The sequence below is a fragment of the Lactuca virosa genome, chromosome 4 (genome assembly GCF_052849685.1).
Source record: "Lactuca virosa cultivar CGN04683 chromosome 4, Lactuca_virosa_CGN04683_v6, whole genome shotgun sequence".
Taxonomy (NCBI): domain Eukaryota; kingdom Viridiplantae; phylum Streptophyta; class Magnoliopsida; order Asterales; family Asteraceae; genus Lactuca; species Lactuca virosa.
Window position 1 is genome coordinate 485,390,132 of NC_136429.1, and position 7,891 is coordinate 485,398,022.

The 7,891-nt window shown below is 30.9% G+C and overlaps 1 long non-coding RNA gene across 1 annotated transcript; it reads left to right on the forward strand.

Moving 5' to 3' along the window:
• The first annotated feature begins 5,703 nt into the window (after window positions 1-5,703).
• On the forward strand, window positions 5,704-7,375 carry LOC145109252 (uncharacterized). Its single transcript, XR_013708843.1, has 3 exons — window positions 5,704-6,017; window positions 6,413-6,506; window positions 7,131-7,375. It is a non-coding gene; the product is annotated as an uncharacterized LOC145109252 (long non-coding RNA).
• The last annotated feature ends 516 nt before the right edge of the window (window positions 7,376-7,891 follow it).

Here is a 7,891-nt window from a genome sequence, read left to right on the forward strand (position 1 = left end):
TAACTAGTACAGGGAGGAACATACTATAACAAGTTCAGGGAAGAACATACTATAACAAGAACAATATAACAATAATATGAAACCACTACTTCACGGATTAGCAATATACTTGTTATGTCGCGTTTTGTAACCAGAGTCTCCTGGAGGGAGAGCGTGAGTTTGTGTATAGATCTATATGGGATTGACACCCCACACCTTGCTGCTAGCTACAGTTAGACTTTCAAGTCTACGAGTGACAAATGTCATACCTTTTTCAACGTCTTTGGAGCATCGTGTTTTATACTAGTCAAATCGAGTATGGTTATAACCTCATCACATTTTAACCTTAATTAAATTTATTGGTTTTAAGGTAGTTAGTGATTCAGCAGTTATTTTATACAATACTACTGTATACTTTCATTTTCCCATTACATTCATATAGTGATATTCTCACATAAACAGTAATGCAAACTATTTTATAGTAAAGATAGTCATAAAACTTGGGAAAACATACACTCTTACGAGAGAACAAACAAACATAACAGTCGAGTCTTAGTACATTCAGTTAGAAGGGGGCCTATAATGCTAACTTTATGATTCTTCGATAGATACATTAGGGATATATATTAATCGGGTCTGACAGACAGTAGGATGTGTGCTTTCCGCTTCTTTTCCTGTTCCTTGTTTGGTTGTGGGCTTAGATCAGATTCACCCAGTCTACTATCTATTGGATCTTAGCTGTATATATATTCCGTATACACCAAGTAATCATAAGGAGTACCAGGTATGGGTCAGGTCAAAATATACAAATTCAATACACCGTTTTCTAGTACAAAAACATACTTTTCAGATAGAACATTTAGTAGGCTAAACTAGAAACTTATCAGTAAAAGGGTTTAATTCATTTTATTAAACCAGTATAACTTAAAGGACCTTTAGTGGTTAATTCTATAATACCTTAGTTTATACATCAGAGTTATATATAATTAATATCCGATAGGTAGTTGGATGTGTGCTTTCTGCCTTACTTCCTTATCCTTGTTTGGTTGTGGGCTTAGGGCAGATTCACCCAGTTAACTGTTCGTTCAATATTAGATTATATATAGCTAGTATAAACTAAGTGATTATAGAAGGAACTATTGTGGTTACCATTTTTACTAAAGGAAATAATGGTTTTTCTTAAAGAATGTTTTCATCAAATATAAAGGAACTATTACAGTTAACTCTATGAGTACCAAATGAATACGTCAAGGTTATATACAACGAAGATCTAACAAACAATGGGATGTGTGACTTCTGCCTCATTTCCTGTTCCTTGTTTGGTTGTGGGCTTAGGGCAGATTCACACAATCGATTGTATGTCTACTCTGGGTTTTATATAACTTGTATCCATTTAGTACTCATAGAAGGGATTGTAGAGCCATTTTTACTTATCTTTCATCATATAAGAAAATATTGGATTTTCTGGAGGAACAAGCGAACTTTTCTAAAAGAACTTACAACTTACTTTACATCACTAAAATACTTATGAACTCACCAGCTTAAATGTTGATCTACTCTTTCAAAATAACTTGTATTCTCAAGAGACTAGTAGACAGGTACGCGCCCAGGGATTCAGAAGATGGAGCATAGTAGCTTCATGTCTTGTTTTCTTATTTACTTTAGAGTCAACCTTTTGTGAATCTAATACTTTGTAAACACTTTAATATTAATACAATGGTTGTTTGTTACTTTGATTACTATGATGCATGTGTTGTGATACTAAACATGACGTCCTCCGCCCCCGAACGTTTCCGCCATTCCGGTTTGGGGGCGTGACAATATATATATATATATATATATATATATATATATATATATATATATATATATATATATATTATTCGGTTTTTTTGGACTATTCGGTTTTAATTTTATAAACTGTAACCAATCCGAAATCCAAAATAATAATTTGGTTTTACTGGAAACCCATCCAAAAATCCAAAAATCCGAACCAAATAGTCCAATCCAAATTATCCAATTGGACAATTCGGCTTTATCCGAATAGTGAACAATCCTACTTACAGCCCCTTTTTAATAATTTTAATTATTTTGGGAGGGAATACATGTGCCTATGTAATTTGTTTATACAAATATATTATCATTTTATGTGAAAATACAATAAGTCTAGTTTATAAAAATGTTATTTAACAAGGTAACATATTGTTACAAATAAACTTGTATAAACTTTTCGTATACATATTATGGTTATTTCATTGTGAAATAACTAGTCCACACAACAAATACTATATGATACAAAAACATATGATTTTTATGTGACATTGTATATCATAACAAGCATGTCATAAAAATTTGCAGTATTTCAATGATTCAAGCTATTACTATGCACGTATATTTATATGTTTAAATACATAAGGTTTATACATGCACATATGTTCATTACTTTGGAACGTACATCTTTATAAAAGCGAGTACATTACACTTTTACATACATACCAAGCATACTCGGCTTTTATAAACTTTATACAATGAAATTCATTATGCCTAGTGACTTAACCACAATTAAGTTATGGCTGAGAGCTATTCATATACTTTAGTTAAGGGCTTTTTAGTGAGACTATATTCATTAGTTGAGTCTAAACACTTAGCATACCCACACTACTATAATCGTTAATCTTTGAAGCGATATATATATATATATATATATATATATATATATATATACACGAGGTTGACATCCCCACATGCGTTGCTAGTTACAACCTCGACTGGTCAAATGAAGCGGGTGATAAGTGTCTATAATTGTTACAACAACGTCCAATGAAACATTGTAGGGGGTACATTCAATCACATAGCTTGGTTATAGGACTCACTATAAACATTAACTAGAATATCTCTCTCTCTCTCTCTCTCTCTCTCTTTCTCTCTCTCTCACTACAAACCATGGGATTGGTAACTTTCAAAACTATTTTAAGTATGGATTTACTTATGGTTTTCAAGTATATTCAAGGATTCTTTACAAACAAAATTTTAAGTATGTATTTACTTATACAAAGATACATTTTGGCTTTCAAAGACTCTTTACAAACACAATTTTAAGTATTGTTATGCTTACAAGAAAATATTTTTTAAACGCTTTTAAAAGTATTACTGTTGTTAGCAGAAAACTTATAACTCTCATCAACCTTGTGTTAACCCTTCTCATCAACCTTGTGTTAACCCTCAAAATTACATGTATTTTCAGGAAATCACTAAACAGATATTTAAGACGAAATGGATTACAGGTGACATAGTTACTAGCTGTTGTATTATCTTCCTATCTGTTAAGGCAATTCATGTACTATTATTATTTGTAAAACCTTGTATTCAAATATCAATATGGAACACGAATGTTATTTTTTTATTGTTATACTTGTGCTATCTATACATTTTACCTGTGATCCATGAGCTTAGTTGCATAGCCCGGCGTGTTCCGCCGCCTCGACCGAAGGTGTGACATATGTGGTGGGTGGCGGTGTTGGGTGTTGGGTAGTAGGTGGTAGTGGTGGGTGGTGGGTGAGTTTGGTAAGTGGTGGGTTTAATCACATATATTTAATCATATATGATTTATGTGGACACATATACTTAAATCATAGGTTATTATATGTATTAAATAACAAAATTCACATGTGATTAAATACATATAATCACATATGATTATATGTATCTAATCACATATGATTTATATAAACATGATTCATTTTCATGTTTTCGATTCAATAATCTGTTCATGTATTTAATCATATATGATTAATGTGGATAAAGAATTTTTTTTTAATATAGAATACAAAAACAAATCTTTATATATAAATCACATTTCATTAAATGTACGAAAACAAATTTTATCCACATAAATCATATGTGATTAGATGTATATAATAAAATGCTGTTATATGTATCTAATTACATACGATTTATTTGGGCAAGAGACCAACTATTGAATCGGGACGCCAAAACGAATCTTGTGCATATAAATCATATGTGATTAAATTCATTAGAACAACTATTGAATTGGAAAAACAAACATGAAATTTGTCTACATAAATCATATGTGATTAAATATACGAGAATAATTATTGAATCGAAAAGACGAAAATGTATATGCTCATATAAATCATATGTGATTGAATACATATAATCACATATGATTTTATGTATTTAATCACATAAGATTTTTATAGAAAATATTCATTTTCGTATTTTCGATTCAATAGTTGGTCTCATCTATTTAATCACATATGATTTATGTTGACAAAATTCGTTTTCTTATTGTATATTTAATCAAATATGATTATATATGCATTTAACCATATATGACATTGGTGACATTATCAGCTAGAGTGTCTAAATTATATGTAGTGTGTATGGTGCAGTGCAATTGCATGGTTAAGTTGTCATTTTTACATCATCTTAGCTTACATAAATTTGAGGTGGATAAGCTCTAGATAAAGAAAAATTGGTCAAAGAATTCATACCATAACCAAGAAATAATATTTTTAAATACAACTTTTCGGTGATGAGCGATGATAAATTAAATCCCATTAAATGTTTACAAACTTTCTTGAACTAAAACATAACTCTAGAGTCACTAAACATAAATTAGCGGAACAAAACAAAAAATATGGTTTTCCATTAATCATAAGAAAATTAAAACCTTCTAAAGTTAAAAATAAATAAAACAATAAGATTAAATCCCATAAAATGTTTAAAAACTTTCTTGAACTAAAACATAAATCTAGAGTCACCAAACAAAAATTAGCGGAACAAAACAAAAAATATGAAAAAATATGGTTTTCCATTAATCATAAGAACATTAAAACCTTTGAAAGTTAAAAAATAAAACAATAAGATTAAATCCCATAAAATGTTTAAAAACTTTCTTGAACTAAAACATAAATCTAGAGTTACTAAAAAAAATATGAAAAATATGGTTTTCCATTAATTATAAGAAACTTAAAACCTTTGAAAGTTCAAAAAAGAAAAAAAAACAATAACATTAATGACAATAATAAACTAAGATATATCATTTTATGTGTAGCCATGGTTGACCAATACCCTTAGCCAACCTGTGACATGATATCCAACTTCATTTGATATTCCCATTGAGGAGCACTTGGAGGTGTCCGTGGATGTTTCATAAATGCAGCTCCACATGTAAGAGAAAAACATCAATTCATCCGCTTTACGTATAAATATTAGTATATATTAGGGGTGTGTAACAAACCGCCCGCACCGCACCAAACCACACCACATAATGCGGTTTAAAACTCTTGTGGTGCGGTTTGCGGTTCACAGTTTTGTCAAACCGCATTATGCGGTGCGGTTTGTGGTTTGTAATTATAAATACGCGGTTCAAACCGCAACGCACCGCATAACTACTATAACTAATATTATATATATATATATATATATATATATTATAAACCATACATCTTAATGTCTTAATGTCTTAATTACAGTATATAAGCTTATGTACAATGAAAATAAGCTATCTCTTAAAAAATTGTCTTAAAAACAATTTCTAGAACATTATGTACAACAAATCGATGCATAACTTGAGAAGGAGTATCAAACAAACGGATTGGCAAGGAGCCAAGGAGTATGAACACCCTCACACGGATTGCCAGTGGGGATCTCTATTTGTCGTTGATTTGCTAGGTAATCTAACGGTCCATGTTACTAACTGATAACACACAAAGACACTCTTACACCTAAATCTCCATTTCAAAATTTGAATCAGATCCTCTCCAAACCCTAATCATCGCTTTAAACCACATCCAAGACCATTCTATTCCTTCACCAGATTCGAGCAACCACCGTCGTCCGCACCTCTTCCCTCCCTCTCGACGCCTGTTCCGCCTCCTGCCATCCATATCTGCCGCAATAGAAGAACTGTGATGCTTGACTGTTTTGTCAACGAAATATCCACGTGGCTTGGTTCTCTTCTTTTCCGAATCTGACATATGTATGCTTGTTCGGGTGTGCATTTTCAAGAACAGGTAGTGTTAATTTCATCTACGATCCATCTGTTGAATTTCGATCTATTCTCATTAGGAATCAAGCCCAAAACCTCTTTAAATAGTTTTATTTTTCCTGTTTTATAGTAACAAACAACATCAAGCCAAAAGTGTGCTTAGATGAGTTTTTCTATTCGTTATTTAAGGTTCAGGTTAGTTTTTTCTTGGATTTATCGATATCAAGATCGATCTAATGTTTTTAACTTTTATTTTTCAAGTCTTGAATAACCTTAACAAGAATACATTAGTTATAATTCCCCATTGTTGAACATGTTATAAATGTGTGTTTTATTTCTGTGCTTTAAAGTCTAATGGATTTTGGTAATCTCTGTATTTGTCTTTATGTGTGGATTTTGATGACAATATCGATTTTTCAGGTTTCTTGGAGTCCAACTAAAGGTTTATGGATATAAGATTTCATCTTTGAAGACAATATTTGAAAGTAACCATGAATGATATTAGCTAATTGATGTAAGTAAGCTACTTTCATATAATTTTTGTTGGTTTTCAGATGATTATACATGTAAATGTCATCCAGATTTGTTATCGTTACTCTTATGTGATTGTACTGACATTTTGATGTAATATTTTGAAATCAGTTGTCTAAGGCTATGAAGGTTCACATACATTGCTCTTAATATGAAACTATAAAGCTAGAAAGGTTTACTGCTTACTCAATCCCTACAAATGGGATAGCTCATCTCTACTTATTTATCATTTTCCAAGACCTGATAGGACAAGGAACGAGTTTTAGTTATATGAACTTGGTAAAAAAATGTGGATTTAATGTGTGGCTAATGTTAAAAAGTTGTCTGTAAGGGTAGGTGATGAAGCTTTTATTGTGGAAATAGATGTTAGTTATGATTGTTTTCAGGAATAGCCTAGAAAACATTAAGGTACCAATTTTTGATAATGAGGTGTAATATTTCTTCTTTCTGTTCCATTTTTTTCTACAATTGATCATTTATATAATTATCAATATTAGTAATGCATCTGATAAATCTTTTCAATTGGTAATATTTTTATTTGAATTCGTTGAATATAGATAATGATGCTTAAATTATCTGAATATTGATTTTTTTTTTTGGGTTTCAGGCAGCTTTTGCTCTTTTTGTTGTCCATTGGAGAAAGAAAGTAAAGAACAACAAACCACACCAGCAAAGCACACATCTTAGTCTCCAAATTTTTTTGATCCAGGTGGAGGCGGATCAACTGTAGCTACATGATTTGGAATGCTAGGATTGATGTAAATTGCAGGCTTGATACTTTTAAATTTGAATAATATTAAGTTTTGCTTGTCTATCCATCATTCTATAGAAATCTGATCTTTAGTTTGAAAATTCTGATCTATTCTGTCATATCAGTATGCTATAGTTGAATACTTTCAAATTATGATTCCGGAGAAAAAAAAGATTCGAAGTTTTGAATTATGATTTTGGAGATGATTTGGCAGCAACTGGTCACTGCTTCAGTTTAATCTCAATAATTTTCATTTATTTTTAGTTATGTTACAAGTATACTGTTGTCAATGGATCTGATTTGATTCTGAGAATACATTCTGTACCAAAATAACCATGTTGTATATCTTGAAATAAATGAAAATACATTTTTTTTTGTTATAAGCAGTGTTGTGAAAATCGGCCTGGACGACAGATTAATCGGGCGGACTTGACCCTTCTACAATTAGTGTTAGGCGGCCTTCTTAGGAGGTCTTGGTCAATATCGGTCCTAGGCGGCCCTAGACGTTCCTTGGCACCCAAAATTTGAAAAAATTTCAAAATTTCAAAAATTCAAATATTATACAAAAGATTTTAAAATTTCAAAATTTTAAATACATATTTAATTAAAATATATTA